We start from the raw sequence: 15,751 nt of genomic DNA, 5'->3' as shown, positions 1-15,751 counted from the left end.
AACAAGATAGGTGAAGGAAGGCTTTCATACAAACTTATCTCTCAGAACTGAGCATGTGGAGAGACGTTCGTTCATCTAGCACAAAGGGAACGGGTTGCAGGAGAAACTTTTACTCTGGTATCTCAGTCTGTTTCCTAGTGCCGGTTTGAAGTTCCTGCAGTTTTCACTGTAAAAACGAGTTGGAGCTAGTACCTCCCCATATGTATGTATGGAATGGAGTTTGCAACTGAAAAGAAACTTTGTGTTCCCAACAAGACAGGTGAAGGAAGGCTTTCATACACACTTATCTCTCAGAACTGAGCATGTGGAGAGACGTTCGTTCATCTAGCACAAAGGGAACGGGTTGAAGGAGAAAACTTTACTCTGGTTTCTCAGTCTGTTTCCTAGTGCCTGTTTGAAGTTCCTGCAGTTTTCACTGTAAAACCGAGTTGGAGCTAGTATCTCCCCACATATATTTATGGAGTGTAGTTTGCAAGTGAAAACAAACTTTGTGTTCCCATCAAGCTAGGTGAAGGACGGCTTTAACACACACTTATCTCTCAGAACTGAGCATTTGGAGAGACGTTCGTTCATCTAGCCAAAGGGAACGGGTTGCAAGAGAAACTTTTACTCTGGTATCTCAGTCTGTTTCCTAGTGCCGGTTTGAAGTTCCTGCAGTTTTCACTGTAAAACCGAGTTCGAGCTCGTACCTCCCCATATTTATGTATGGAGTGTAGTTTGCAACTGAAAAGAAACTTTGTGTTCCCAACAAGACAGGTGAAGGAAGGCTTTCATACACACTTATCTCTCAGAACTGAGCATGTGGAGAGACGTTCGTTCATCTAGCACAAAGGGAACGGGTTGAAGGAGAAAACTTTACTCTGGTTTCTCAGTCTGTTTCCTAGTGCCTGTTTGAAGTTCCTGCAGTTTTCACTGTAAAACCGAGTTGGAGCTAGTATCTCCCCATATATATGTATGGAGTGGAGTTTGCAAGTGAAAAGAAACTTTGTGTTCCCAACAAGCTAGGTGAAGGACGGGTTTCACACACACTTATCTCTCAGAACTGAGCCTGTGGAGAGACGTTCGTTCATCTAGCACAAAGGGAATGGGTTGCAGGAGAAACTTTTACTCTGGTTTCTCAGTCTGTTTCCTAGTGCCGGTTTGAAGTTCCGGCAGTTTTCACTGTAAAACCGAGTTGGAGCTAGAACCTCCCCATATATATGTATGGAGTGGAGTTTGCAGGTGAAAAGAAACTTTGTGTTCCCAACAAGCTAAGTGAAGTACGGCTTTCACACACACTTATCCCTCAGAACTGAGCATGTGGAGAGACGTTCGTTCATCTAGCACAAAGGGAACGGGTTGCAGGAGCAACTTTTACTCTGGTTTCTCAGTCTGTTTCCTAGTGCCGGTTTGAAGTTCCTGCAGTTTTCACTGTAAAACCGAGTTGGAGCTCGTACCTCTCCATATATATGTATGGAGTGGAGTTTGCAACTGAACAGAAACTTTGTGTTCCCAACAAGCTAGGTGAAGGACGGCTTTCACACACACATATCTCTCAGAACTGAGTCTGTGGAGAGACGTTCGTTCATCTAGCACAAAGGGAATGGGTTGCAGGAGAAACTTTTACTCTGGTTTCTCAGTCTGTTTCCTAGTGCCGGTTTGAAGTTCCTGCAGTTTTCACTGTAAAACCGAGTTGGAGCTAGAACCTCCCCATATATATGTATGGAATGGAGTTTGCAATTTTAAAGAAACTTTGTGTTCCCAACAAGATAGGTGAAGTACGGCTTTCACACACAATTATCTCTCAGAACTGAGCGCGTGGAGAGACGTTCGTTCATCTAGCACAAAGGGAACGGGTTGCAGGAGAAACTTTTACTCTGGTTTCTTAGTCTGTTTCCTAGTGCCGGTTTGAAGTTCCTGCAGTTTTCACTGTAAAACCGAGTTGGAGCTATTACCTCCCCTTATATATGTATGGAGTGCATTTGGCAAGTGAAAAGAAACATTGTGTTCCCAACAAGCTTAGTGAATTACGGCTTTCACACACAATTATATCTCAGAACTGAGCATGTGGAGAGACGTTCGTTCATCTAGCACAAAGGGAACGGGTTGCAGGAGAAACTTTTCTCTGGTTTCTCAGTCTGTTTCCTAGTGCCGGTTTGAAGTTCCTGCAGTTTTCACTGTAAATCGAGTTGGAGCTCGTACCTCCCCATATATATGTATGGAGTGGAGTTTGCAAATGAACAGAAACTTTGTGTTCCCAACAAGCTAGGTGAAGGACGGCTTTCACACACACATATCTCTCAGAACTGAGCCTGTGGAGAGACGTTCGTTCATCTAGCACAAAGGGAATGGGTTGCAGGAGAAACTTTTACTCTGGTTTCTCAGTCTGTTTCCTAGTGCCGGTTTGAATTTCCTGCAGTTTTCACTGTAAAACCGCGTTGGAGCTAGAACCTCCCCATATATATGTATGGAGTGGAGTTTTCAAGTGAAAAGAAACTTTGTGTTCCCAACAAGCAAGGTGAAGTACGGCTTTCACACACACATATCACTCAGAACTGAGCCTGTGGAGAGACGTTCGTTCATCTAGCACAAAGGAAACGGGTTGCAGGAGAAACTTTTACTCTGGTTTCTCAGTCTGTTTCCTAGTGCCGGTTTGAAGTTCCTGCAGTTTTCACTGTAAACCCTAGTTGGAGCTAGTACCTCCCCATACATATGTATGGAGTGGAGTTTGTAAGTGAAAAGAAACTTTGTGTTCCCAACAAGCTAGGTGAAGGACGGCTTTCACACACACTTTTCTCTCAGAACTGAGCATGTGGAGAGACGTTCGTTCATCTAGCACAAAGGGAACGGGTTGCAGGAGAAACTTTTACTCTGGTTTCTCAGTCTGTTTCCTAGTGCCGGTATGAAGTTCCTGCAGTTTTCACTGTAAAAGCGAGTTGGAGCTCGTTCCTCCCCATATATATGTATGGAATGGAGTTTGCACCTGAAAAGAAACTTTGTGTTCCCAACAAGCTAGGTGAAGGACGGCTTTCACACACACTTATCTCTCAGAACTGAGCCTGTGGAGAGACTTTCGTTCATCTAGCACAAAGGGAATGGGTTGCAGGAGAAACTTTTACTCTGGTTTCTCAGTCTGTTTCCTAGTGCCGGTTTGAAGTTCCTGCAGTTTTCACTGTAAACCCGAGTTGGAGCTCGTACCTCCCCTTATATATATATGCAATGGATTTTGCAACTGAAAAAATACTTTGTGTTCCCAACAAGTTAGGTGAAGGACGGCTTTCCCACACACATTTCTCTCAGAAATGAGTCTGTGGAGAGACGTTCGTTCATCTAGCACAAAGGGAATTGGTTGCAGGAGAATAATTTACTCTCGTTTCTCAGTCTGTTTCCTAGTGCCGGTTTGAAGTTCCTGCAGTTTTCACTGTAAAACCGAGTTGAAGCTAGAACCTCCCCATATATATGTATGGAGTGGGGTTTGCAATTGAAAAGAAACTTTGTGTTCCCAACAAGCTAAGTGAAGGACGGCTTTCACACACACTTATCTCTCAGAAATGAGCATGTGGAGAGACGTTCGTTCATCTAGCACAAAGGGAACGGGTTGCAGGAGAAACTTTTACTCTGGTTTCTCAGTCTGTTTCCTAATGCCGGTTTGAAGTTCCTGCAGTTTTCACTGTAAAACCTAGTTGGAGCTCGTACCACCCCATATAAATATATGGAGAGGAGTTTGCAACTGAAAAGAAACTTTGTGTTCCCAACAAGCTAGGTGAAGGACGGCTTTCACACACACTTATCTCTCAGAACTGAGCATGTGGAGAGACGTTCGTTCAACTAGCACAAAGGGAACGGGTTGCTGGAGAAACTTTTACTCTGGTTTCTCAGTCTGTTTCCTAGTGCCGGTTTGAATTTCCTGCAGTTTTCACTGTAAAACCGAGTTGGAGCTCGTACCTCCCCATATATATGTATGGAGTGGAGTTTGCAACTGAAATGAAACTTTGTGTTCCCAACAAGCTAGGTGAAGGACGGCTTTCACACACACTTATCTCTCAGAACTGAGCATGTGGAGAGACGTCCGTTCATCTAGCACAAAGGGAACGGGTTGCAGGAGAAACTTTTACTCTGGTTTCTCAGTCTGTTTCCTAGTGCCGGTTTGAAGTTCCTGCAGTTTTCACTTTAAAAGCGATTTGGAGCCCGTACCTCCCCATATATATGTATGGAATGGAGTTTGCACCTGAAAAGAAACTTTGTGTTCCCAACAAGCTAGGTGAAGGACGGCTTTCACACACAATTATCTCTCAGAACTGAGCCTGTGGAGAGACGTTCGTTCATCTAGCACAAAGGGAACGGGTTGCAGTAGAAACTTTTACTCTGGTTTCTCAGTCTGTTTCCTAGTGCCGGTTTGAATTTCCTGCAGTTTTCACTGTAAAACCGAGTTGGAGCTAGTACCTCCCAATATATATGTATGGAGTGGAGTTTGCAAGTGAAAAGAAACTTTGTGTTCTGAACAAGCTAGGTGTAGGACGGCTTTCACACACAGTTATCTCTCAGAACTGAGCCTGTGGAGAGACGTTCGTTCATCTAGCACAAAGGGAATGGGTTGCAGGGGAAACTTTTACTCTGGTTTCTCAGTCTGTTTCCTAGTGCCGATATGAAGTTCCTGCAGTTTTCACTGTAAACCCGAGTTGGAGCTCGTACTTCCCCATATATATATATGGAATGGATTTTGCAACTGAAAAAATACTTTGTGTTCCCAAAAAGCTAGGTGAAGGACGGCTTTCACACACAGTTATCTCTCAGAACTGAGCCTGTGGAGAGACGTTCGTTCATCTAGCACAAAGGGAACGGGTGGCAGTAGAAACTTTTACTCTGGTTTCGCAGTCTGTTTCCTAGTGCAGGTTTGAAGTTCCTGCAGTTTTCACTGTAAAACAGAGTTGGAGCTAGAGCCTCCCCATATATATGTATGGAGTGGTATTTGCAAGTGAAAAGAAACTTTGTGTTCCCAACAGGCTAGGTGAAGGACGGCTTTCACACACACTTATCTCTCAGAACTGAGCCGGTGGAGAGACGTTCGTTCATCTAGCACAAAGGGTATTGGTTGCAGGAGAAACTATTACTGTGGTTTCTCAGTCTGTTTCCTAGTGCCGGTTTGAAGTTCCTGCAGTTTTCACTGTAAAACCGAGTTGGAGCTAGAACCTCCCCATATATATATATGGAGTGGGGTTTGCAATTGAAAAGAAACTTTGTGTTCCCAACAAGCTAGGTGAAGGCGGCTTTCACACACACTTATCTCTCAGAACTGAGCATGTGGAGAGACGTTCGTTCATCTAGCACAAAGGGAACTGGTTCCAGGAGAAACTTTTACTCTGGTTTCTCAGTCTGTTTCCTAATGCCGGTTTGAAGTTCCTGCAGTTTTCACTGTAAAATCGAGTTGGAGCTCGTACCTCCCCATATAAATGTATGGAGTGGAGTTTGCAACTGAAAAGAAACTTTGTGTTCCCAACAAGCTAGGTGAAGGACGGCTTTCACACACAATTATCTCTCAGAACTGAGCCTGTGGAGAGACGTTCTTTCACCTAGAAAAAGAGAACGGGTTGCAGGAAAACATTTACTCTGGATTCTCAGTCTGTTTCCTAGTGCCGGTTTGAAGTTCCTGCAGTTTTCACTGTAAAACCGAGTTGGAGCCTTTACCTCCCCATATATAAGTATGGAGTGGAATTTGAAGTGAAAAGAAACTTTGTGTTCCCAACAAGCTAGGTGAAGGATGGCTTTCACACACACTTCTCTCTCAGAACTGAGCAAGTGGAGAGACGTTCGTTCATCTAGCACAAAGGGAACGGGTTGCAGGAGAAACATTTACTCTGGATTCTCAGTCTGTTTCCTAGTGCCGGTTTAAATTTCCTGCAATTTTCACTGTAAAAACGAGTTGGAGCTCGTACCACCCCATATATATGTATGGAGTGGAGTTTGCAAGTGAAAAGAAACTTTGTGTTCCCAACAAGCTAGGTGAAGGACGGCTTTCACACACACTTATCTCTCAGAACTGAGCATTTGGAGAGACGTTCATTCATCTAGCACAAAGGGAACGGGTTGCAGTAAAAATTTTTACTCTGGTTTCTCAGTCTGTTTCCTAGTGCCGGTTTGAAGTTCCTGCAATTTTCACTATAAAACGGAGTTGGAGCTCGTACCTCCCCATATATATGTATGGAATGGAGTTTGCAACTGAAAAGAAACTTTGTGTTCCCAACAACCTAGGTGAAGGACGGCTTTCACACACACTTATCTCTCAGAACTGAGCATGTGGAGAGACGTTCGTTCATCTAGCACAAAGGGAACGGGTTGCAGGAGAAACTTTTACTCTGGTTTCTCAGTCTGTTTCCTAGTGCCGGTTTGAATTTCCTGCAGTTTTCACTGTAAAACCGAGTTGGAGCTATTACCTCCCAATATATATGTATGGAGTGGAGTTTGCAAGTGAAAAGAAACTTTGTGTTCTGAACAAGCTAGGTGTAGGACGGCTTTCACACACAGTTATCTCTCAGAACTGAGCCTGTGGAGAGACGTTCGTTCATCTAGCACAAAGGGAATGGGTTGCAGGGGAAACTTTTACTCTGGTTTCTCAGTCTGTTTCCTAGTGCCGGTTTGAAGTTCCTGCAGTTTTCACTGTAAACCCGAGTTGGAGCTCGTACTTCCCCATATATATATATGGAATGGATTTTGCAACTGAAAAAATACTTTGTGTTCCCAACAAGCTAGGTGAAGGTCGGCTTTCACACACACTTATCTCTCAGAACTGAGCCTGTGGAGAGACGTTCGTTCATCTAGCACAAAGGGAACGGGTGGCAGTAGAAACTTTTACTCTGGTTTCGCAGTCTGTTTCCTAGTGCATGTTTGAAGTTCCTGCAGTTTTCACTGTAAAACAGAGTTGGAGCTAGTGCCTCCCCATATATATGTATGGAGTGGTATTTGCAAGTGAAAAGAAACTTTGTGTTCCCAACAGGCTAGGTGAAGGACGGCTTTCACACACACTTATCTCTCAGAACTGAGCCGGTGGAGAGACGTTCGTTCATCTAGCACAAAGGGTATTGGTTGCAGGAGAAACTATTACTGTGGGTTCTCAGTCTGTTTCCTAGTGCCGGTTTGAAGTTCCTGCAGTTTTCACTGTAAAACCGAGTTGGAGCTAGAACCTCCCCATATATATGTATGGAGTGGGGTTTGCAATTGAAAAGAAACTTTGTGTTCCCAACAAGCTAAATGCAGGACGGCTTTCACACACACTTATCTCTCAGAACTGAGCATGTGGAGAGACGTTCGTTCATCTAGCACAAAGGGAACTGGTTCCAGGAGAAACTTTTACTCTGGTTTCTCAGTCTGTTTCCTAATGCCGGTTTGAAGTTCCTGCAGTTTTCACTGTAAAATCGAGTTGGAGCTCGTACCTCCCCATATAAATGTATGGAGTGGAGTTTGCAACTGAAAAGAAACTTTGTGTTCCCAACAAGCTAGGTGAAGGACGGCTTTCACACACAATTATCTCTCAGAACTGAGCCTGCGGAGAGACGTTCTTTCATCTAGAAAAAGAGAACGGGTTGCAGGAAAACATTTACTCTGGATTCTCAGTCTGTTTCCTAGGGCCGGTTTGAAGTTCCTGCAGTTTTCTCTGTAAAACCGAGTTGGAGCCTTTACCTCCCCATATATAAGTATGGAGTGGAATTTGCAAGTGAAAAGAAACTTTGTGTTCCCAACAAGCTAGGTGAAGGATGGCTTTCACACACACTTCTCTCTCAGAACTGAGCAAGTGGAGAGACGTTCGTTCATCTAGCACAAAGGGAACGGGTTGCAGGAGAAACATTTACTCTGGATTCTCAGTCTGTTTCCTAGTGCCGGTTTAAATTTCCTGCAATTTTCACTGTAAAACCGAGTTGGAGCTCGTACCACCCCATATATATATGTGGAGTGGAGTTTGCAAGTGAAAAGAAACTTTGTGTTCCCAACAAGCTAGGTGAAGGACGGCTTTCACACACACTTATCTCTCAGAACTGAGCATTTGGAGAGACGTTCATTCATCTAGCACAAAGGGAACGGGTTGCAGTAGAAATTTTTACTCTGGTTTCTCAGTCTGTTTCCTAGTGCCGGTTTGAAGTTCCTGCAATTTTCACTGTAAAACGGAGTTGGAGCTCGTACCTCCCCATATATATGTATGGAATGGAGTTTGCATCTGAAAAGAAACTTTGTGTTCCCAACAACCTAGGTGAAGGACGGCTTTCACACACACTTATCTCTCAGAACTGAGCATGTGGAGAGACGTTAGTTCATCTAGCACAAAGGGAACGGGTTGCTGGAGAAACTTTTACTCTGGTTTCTCAGTCTGTTTCCTAGTGCCGGTTTGAAGTTCCTGCAGTTTTCACTGTAAAAGCGAGTTGGAGCCCGTACCTCCCCATATATATGTATGGAATGGAGTTTGCACCTGAAAAGAAACTTTGTGTTCCCAACAAGCTAGGTGAAGGACGGCTTTCACACACAATTATCTCTCAGAACTGAGCCTGTGGAGAGACGTTCGTTCATCTAGCACAAAGGGAAGGGGTTGCAGTAGAAACTTTTACTCTGGTTTCTCAGTCTGTTTCCTAGTGCCGGTTTGAATTTCCTGCAGTTTTCACTGTAAAACCGAGTTGGAGCTAGTACCTCCCAATATATATGTATGGAGTGGAGTTTGCAAGTGAAAAGAAACTTTGTGTTCTGAACAAGCTAGGTGTAGGACGGCTTTCACACACACTTATCTCTCAGAACTGAGCCTGTGGAGAGACGTTCGTTCATCTAGCACAAAAGGAATGGGTTGCAGGAGAAATTTTTACTCTGGTTTCTCAGTCTGTTTCCTAGTGCCGGTTTGAAGTTCCTGCAGTTTTCACTGTAAACCTGAGTTGGAGCTCGTACCTCCCCATATATATATATAGAATGGATTTTGCAACTGAAAAAATACTTTGTGTTCCCAAAAAGCTAGGTGAAGTACGGCTTTCACACACAATTATCTCTCAGAACTGAGCCTGTGGAGAGACGTTCGTTCATCTAGCACAAAGGGAAGGGGTTGCAGTAGAAACTTTTACTCTGGTTTCTCAGTCTGTTTCCTAGTGCCGGTTTGAAGTTCCTGCAGTTTTCACTGTAAATCGAGTTGGAGCTCGTACCTCCCCATATATATGTATGGAGTGGAGTTTGCAAATGAACAGAAACTTTGTGTTCCCAACAAGCTAGGTGAAGGACGGCTTTCACACACACATATCTCTCAGAACTGAGCCTGTGGAGAGACGTTCGTTCATCTAGCACAAAGGGAATGGGTTGCAGGAGAAACTTTTACTCTGGTTTCTCAGTCTGTTTCCTAGTGCCGGTTTGAATTTCCTGCAGTTTTCACTGTAAAACCGCGTTGGAGCTAGAACCTCCCCATATATATGTATGGAGTGGAGTTTTCAAGTGAAAAGAAACTTTGTGTTCCCAACAAGCAAGGTGAAGTACGGCTTTCACACACACATATCACTCAGAACTGAGCCTGTGGAGAGACGTTCGTTCATCTAGCACAAAGGAAACGGGTTGCAGGAGAAACTTTTACTCTGGTTTCTCAGTCTGTTTCCTAGTGCCGGTTTGAAGTTCCTGCAGTTTTCAATGTAAACCCTAGTTGGAGCTAGTACCTCCCCATACATATGTATGGAGTGGAGTTTGTAAGTGAAAAGAAACTTTGTGTTCCCAACAAGCTAGGTGAAGGACGGCTTTCACACACAATTTTCTCTCAGAACTGAGCATGTGGAGAGACGTTCGTTCATCTAGCACAAAGGGAACGGTTTGCAGGAGAAACTTTTACTCTGGTTTCTCAGTCTGTTTCCTAGTGCCGGTATGAAGTTCCTGCAGTTTTCACTGTAAAAGCGAGTTGGAGCTCGTACCTCCCCATATATATGTATGGAATGGAGTTTGCACCTGAAAAGAAACTTTGTGTTCCCAACAAGCTAGGTGAAGGACGGCATTCACACACACTTATCTCTCAGAACTGAGCCTGTGGAGAGACTTTCGTTCATCTAGCACAAAGGGAATGGGTTGCAGGAGAAACTTTTACTCTGGTTTCTCAGTCTGTTTCCTAGTGCCGGTTTGAAGTTCCTGCAGTTTTCACTGTAAACCCGAGTTGGAGCTCGTACCTCCCCTTATATATATATGCAATGGATTTTGCAACTGAAAAAATACTTTGTGTTCCCAACAAGTTAGGTGAAGGACGGCTTTCCCACACACTTTTCTCTCAGAAATGAGTCTGTGGAGAGACGTTCGTTCATCTAGCACAAAGGGAATTGGTTGCAGGAGAATAATTTACTCTCGTTTCTCAGTCTGTTTCCTAGTGCCGGTTTGAAGTTCCTGCAGTTTTCACTGTAAAACCGAGTTGAAGCTAGAACCTCCCCATATATATGTATGGAGTGGGGTTTGCAATTGAAAAGAAACTTTGTGTTCCCAACAAGCTAAGTGAAGGACGGCTTTCACACACACTTATCTCTCAGAAATGAGCATGTGGAGAGACGTTCGTTCATCTAGCACAAAGGGAACGGGTTGCAGGAGAAACTTTTACTCTGGTTTCTCAGTCTGTTTCCTAATGCCGGTTTGAAGTTCCTGCAGTTTTCACTGTAAAACCGAGTTGGAGCTCGTACCACCCCATATAAATGTATGGAGAGGAGTTTGCAACTGAAAAGAAACTTTGTGTTCCCAACAAGCTAGGTGAAGGACGGCTTTCACACACACTTATCTCTCAGAACTGAGTATGTGGAGAGACGTTCGTTCAACTAGCACAAAGGGAACGGGTTGCTGGAGAAACTTTTACTCTGGTTTCTCAGTCTGTTTCCTAGTGCCGGTTTGAATTTCCTGCAGTTTTCACTGTAAAACCGAGTTGGAGCTCGTACCTCCCCATATATATGTATGGAGTGGAGTTTGCAACTGAAATGAAACTTTGTGTTCCCAACAAGCTAGGTGAAGGACGGCTTTCACACACACTTATCTCTCAGAACTGAGCATGTGGAGAGACGTCCGTTCATCTAGCACAAAGGGAACGGGTTGCAGGAGAAACTTTTACTCTGGTTTCTCAGTCTGTTTCCTAGTGCCGGTTTGAAGTTCCGGCAGTTTTCACTTTAAAAGCGAGTTGGAGCCCGTACCTCCCCATATATATGTATGGAATGGAGTTTGCACCTGAAAAGAAACTTTGTGTTCCCAACAAGCTAGGTGAAGGACGGCTTTCACACACAATTATCTCTCAGAACTGAGCCTGTGGAGAGACGTTCGTTCATCTAGCACAAAGGGAACGGGTTGCAGTAGAAACTTTTACTCTGGTTTCTCAGTCTGTTTCCTAGTGCCGGTTTGAATTTCCTGCAGTTTTCACTGTAAAACCGAGTTGGAGCTAGTACCTCCCAATATATATGTATGGAGTGGAGTTTGCAAGTGAAAAGAAACTTTGTGTTCTGAACAAGCTAGGTGTAGGACGGCTTTCACACACAGTTATCTCTCAGAACTGAGCCTGTGGAGAGACGTTCGTTCATCTAGCACAAAGGGAATGGGTTGCAGGGGAAACTTTTACTCTGGTTTCTCAGTCTGTTTCCTAGTGCCGATATGAAGTTCCTGCAGTTTTCACTGTAAACCCGAGTTGGAGCTCGTACTTCCCCATATATATATATGGAATGGATTTTGCAACTGAAAAAATACTTTGTGTTCCCAAAAAGCTAGGTGAAGGACGGCTTTCACACACAGTTATCTCTCAGAACTGAGCCTGTGGAGAGACGTTCGTTCATCTAGCACAAAGGGAACGGGTGGCAGTAGAAACTTTTACTCTGGTTTCGCAGTCTGTTTCCTAGTGCAGGTTTGAAGTTCCTGCAGTTTTCACTGTAAAACAGAGTTGGAGCTAGAGCCTCCCCATAAATATGTATGGAGTGGTATTTGCAAGTGAAAAGAAACTTTGTGTTCCCAACAGGCTAGGTGAAGGACGGCTTTCACACACACTTATCTCTCAGAAGTGAGCCGGTGGAGAGACGTTCGTTCATCTAGCACAAAGGGTATTGGTTGCAGGAGAAACTATTACTGTGGTTTCTCAGTCTGTTTCCTAGTGCCGGTTTGAAGTTCCTGCAGTTTTCACTGTAAAACCGAGTTGGAGCTAGAACCTCCCCATATATATATATGGAGTGGGGTTTGCAATTGAAAAGAAACTTTGTGTTCCCAACAAGCTAGGTGAAGGCGGCTTTCACACACTCTTATCTCTCAGAACTGAGCATGTGGAGAGACGTTCGTTCATCTAGCACAAAGGGAACTGGTTCCAGGAGAAACTTTTACTCTGGTTTCTCAGTCTGTTTCCTAATGCCGGTTTGAAGTTCCTGCAGTTTTCACTGTAAAATCGAGTTGGAGCTCGTACCTCCCCATATAAATGTATGGAGTGGAGTTTGCAACTGAAAAGAAACTTTGTGTTCCCAACAAGCTAGGTGAAGGACGGCTTTCACACACAATTATCTCTCAGAACTGAGCCTGTGGAGAGACGTTCTTTCATCTAGAAAAAGAGAACGGGTTGCAGGAAAACATTTACTCTGGATTCTCAGTCTGTTTCCTAGTGCCGGTTTGAAGTTCCTGCAGTTTTCACTGTAAAACCGAGTTGGAGCCTTTACCTCCCCATATATAAGTATGGAGTGGAATTTGCAAGTGAAAAGAAACTTTGTGTTCCCAACAAGCTAGGTGAAGGATGGCTTTCACACACACTTCTCTCTCAGAACTGAGCAAGTGGAGAGACGTTCGTTCATCTAGCACAAAGGGAACGGGTTGCAGGAGAAACATTTACTCTGGATTCTCAGTCTGTTTCCTAGTGCCGGTTTAAATTTCCTGCAATTTTCACTGTAAAAACGAGTTGGAGCTCGTACCACCCCATATATATGTATGGAGTGGAGTTTGCAAGTGAAAAGAAACTTTGTGTTCCCAACAAGCTAGGTGAAGGACGGCTTTCACACACACTTATCTCTCAGAACTGAGCATTTGGAGAGACGTTCATTCATCTAGCACAAAGGGAACGGGTTGCAGTAGAAATTTTTACTCTGGTTTCTCAGTCTGTTTCCTAGTGCCGGTTTCAAGTTCCTGCAATTTTCACTATAAAACGGAGTTGGAGCTCGTACCTCCCCATATATATGTATGGAATGGAGTTTGCAACTGAAAAGAAACTTTGTGTTCCCAACAACCTAGGTGAAGGACGGCTTTCACACACACTTATCTCTCAGAACTGAGCATGTGGAGAGACGTTCGTTCATCTAGCACAAAGGGAACGGGTTGCAGGAGAAACTTTTACTCTGGTTTCTCAGTCTGTTTCCTAGTGCCGGTTTGAATTTCCTGCAGTTTTCACTGTAAAACCGAGTTGGAGCTAGTACCTCCCAATATATATGTATGGAGTGGAGTTTGCAAGTGAAAAGAAACTTTGTGTTCTGAACAAGCTAGGTGTAGGAAGGCTTTCACACACAGTTATCTCTCAGAACTGAGCCTGTGGAGAGACGTTCGTTCATCTAGCACAAAGGGAATGGGTTGCAGGGGAAACTTTTACTCTGGTTTCTCAGTCTGTTTCCTAGTGCCGGTTTGAAGTTCCTGCAGTTTTCACTGTAAACCCGAGTTGGAGCTCGTACTTCCCCATATATATATATGGAATGGATTTTGCAACTGAAAAAATTCTTTGGGTTCCCAACAAGCTAGGTGAAGGTCGGCTTTCACACACACTTATCTCTCAGAACTGAGCCTGTGGAGAGACGTTCGTTCATCTAGCACAAAGGGAACGGGTGGCAGTAGAAACTTTTACTCTGGTTTCGCAGTCTGTTTCCTAGTGCATGTTTGAAGTTCCTGCAGTTTTCACTGTAAAACAGAGTTGGAGCTAGTGCCTCCCCATATATATGTATGGAGTGGTATTTGCAAGTGAAAAGAAACTTTGTGTTCCCAACAGGCTAGGTGAAGGACGGCTTTCACACACACTTATCTCTCAGAACTGAGCCGGTGGAGAGACGTTCGTTCATCTAGCACAAAGGGTATTGGTTGCAGGAGAAACTATTACTGTGGGTTCTCAGTCTGTTTCCTAGTGCCGGTTTGAAGTTCCTGCAGTTTTCACTGTAAAACCGAGTTGGAGCTAGAACCTCCCCATATATATGTATGGAGTGGGGTTTGCAATTGAAAAGAAACTTTGTGTTCCCAACAAGCTAAATGCAGGACGGCTTTCACACACACTTATCTCTCAGAACTGAGCATGTGGAGAGACGTTCGTTCATCTAGCACAAAGGGAACTGGTTCCAGGAGAAACTTTTACTCTGGTTTCTCAGTCTGTTTCCTAATGCCGGTTTGAAGTTCCTGCAGTTTTCACTGTAAAATCGAGTTGGAGCTCGTACCTCCCCATATAAATGTATGGAGTGGAGTTTCCAACTTAAAAGAAACTTTGTGTTCCCAACAAGCTAGGTGAAGGACGGCTTTAACACACAATTATCTCTCAGAACTGAGCCTGCGGAGAGACGTTCTTTCATCTAGAAAAAGAGAACGGGTTGCAGGAAAACATTTACTCTGGATTCTCAGTCTGTTTCCTAGGGCCGGTTTGAAGTTCCTGCAGTTTTCTCTGTAAAACCGAGTTGGAGCCTTTACCTCCCCATATATAAGTATGGAGTGGAATTTGCAAGTGAAAAGAAACTTTGTGTTCCCAACAAGCTAGGTGAAGGATGGCTTTCACACACACTTCTCTCTCAGAACTGAGCAAGTGGAGAGACGTTCGTTCATCTAGCACAAAGGGAACGGGTTTCAGGAGAAACATTTACTCTGGATTCTCAGTCTGTTTCCTAGTGCCGGTTTAAATTTCCTGCAATTTTCACTGTAAAACCGAGTTGGAGCTCGTACCACCCCATATATATATGTGGAGTGGAGTTTGCAAGTGAAAAGAAACTTTGTGTTCCCAACAAGCTAGGTGAAGGACGGCTTTCACACACACTTATCTCTCAGAACTGAGCATTTGGAGAGACGTTCATTCATCTAGCACAAAGGGAACGGGTTGCAGTAGAAATTTTTACTCTGGTTTCTCAGTCTGTTTCCTAGTGCCGGTTTGAAGTTCCTGCAATTTTCACTGTAAAACGGAGTTGGAGCTCGTACCTCCCCATATATATGTATGGAATGGAGTTTGCATCTGAAAAGAAACTTTGTGTTCCCAACAACCTAGGTGAAGGACGGCTTTCACACACACTTATCTCTCAGAACTGAGCATGTGGAGAGACGTTAGTTCATCTAGCACAAAGGGAACGGGTTGCAGGAGAAACTTTTACTCTGGTTTCTCAGTCTGTTTCCTAGTGCCGGTTTGAAGTTCCTGCAGTTTTCACTGTAAAAGCGAGTTGGAGCCCGTACCTCCCCATATATATGTATGGAATGGAGTTTGCACCTGAAAAGAAACTTTGTGTTCCCAACAAGCTAGGTGAAGGACGGCTTTCACACACAATTATCTCTCAGAACTGAGCCTGTGGAGAGACGTTCGTTCATCTAGCACAAAGGGAAGGGGTTGCAGTAGAAACTTTTACTCTGGTTTCTCAGTCTGTTTCCTAGTGCCGGTTTGAATTTCCTGCAGTTTTCACTGTAAAACCGAGTTGGAGCTAGTACCTCCCAATATATATGTATGGAGTGGAGTTTGCAAGTGAAAAGAAACTTTGTGTTCTGAACAAGCTAGGTGTAGGACGGCTTTCACACACACTTATCTCTCAGAACTGAGCCTGTGGAGAGACGTTCGTTCATCTAG

The sequence above is a fragment of the Camelus dromedarius genome, chromosome 6 (genome assembly GCF_036321535.1).
Source record: "Camelus dromedarius isolate mCamDro1 chromosome 6, mCamDro1.pat, whole genome shotgun sequence".
Classification (NCBI taxonomy): domain Eukaryota; kingdom Metazoa; phylum Chordata; class Mammalia; order Artiodactyla; family Camelidae; genus Camelus; species Camelus dromedarius.
The sequence above is the reverse complement of the archived record's forward strand: the minus strand, read 5'-3'. Positions refer to the sequence as shown.